Below are 890 nucleotides of genomic sequence, written 5' to 3'. Positions count from 1 at the left end.
GTCCTTGATGATGAATGTTTAGAAGCTTTTTTCATAAATTTAAATGATATATAAAGGCACACTCACTATATAAGGCAGAGATCCTCAAATAAACATTCACCTCTTTCTATGTAATGAGTGAAGACCTGAAAATAAGGAGTAGATGAAATAGTAAATGAATATGTCTAAAATGATATTTTTGTTATTATTTATAATTTGCAAATGTGTTTCTACTCAATTTTATTTAATGTCAATTTTGTTATTCTAATTGCATGTTGTGACTGCAATAATTTATTTAAGTTTTCATTATTTTTAAAATTTATGTTAAAATTTAGATCTTAATGAACCTATCAATAATCCAGACAAAAAAAAAATAAACAAACAAACAAACACCGACTTTTAATTAGTTAGACTTATTGAACACAAACAATAAAACAACAAAGATAACAAAGAGGTTACCAACCTTAAACCTATTTTAGAGTCATCAGTCAAAAATTTCAACTGAACATCATTGTTGGTTTAGTTGAGGTTCATCCTTCATGTTTTTTTTCCTTGGATGGTTTGGATTTCAATAGTCAACCAAGTATGACAAATACCCTAACTCTAAAAATAGAAAAGGGTCTGCAAAAAAGAAAACCTACACTGACTATGACAACCTAGGTTTACTACAACAACTTCGCAAAATAAAATTATCATAAACTAAGCTTACTATGGTGGCCTAGAAATATGTAAAGGAGACTACAACAATCTAGGCTAGAATGTCAGAGAGATGTAATTCGCAAAATAAAATTAAGCTAATTTACTTGTCCTAAGCAAATGTCTATTGATCAAACAGGCACAAAGCACAAAGCATGACATAATGACCTCACTTGACGTAATCATAAGACTAGGGTTATAGTCTTATGATGCCT

The sequence above is a fragment of the Phalaenopsis equestris genome, unplaced genomic scaffold, assembly GCF_001263595.1.
Source record: "Phalaenopsis equestris unplaced genomic scaffold, ASM126359v1 Scaffold000070, whole genome shotgun sequence".
NCBI lineage: Eukaryota > Viridiplantae > Streptophyta > Magnoliopsida > Asparagales > Orchidaceae > Phalaenopsis > Phalaenopsis equestris.
This window is presented reverse-complemented; position numbering follows the sequence as displayed.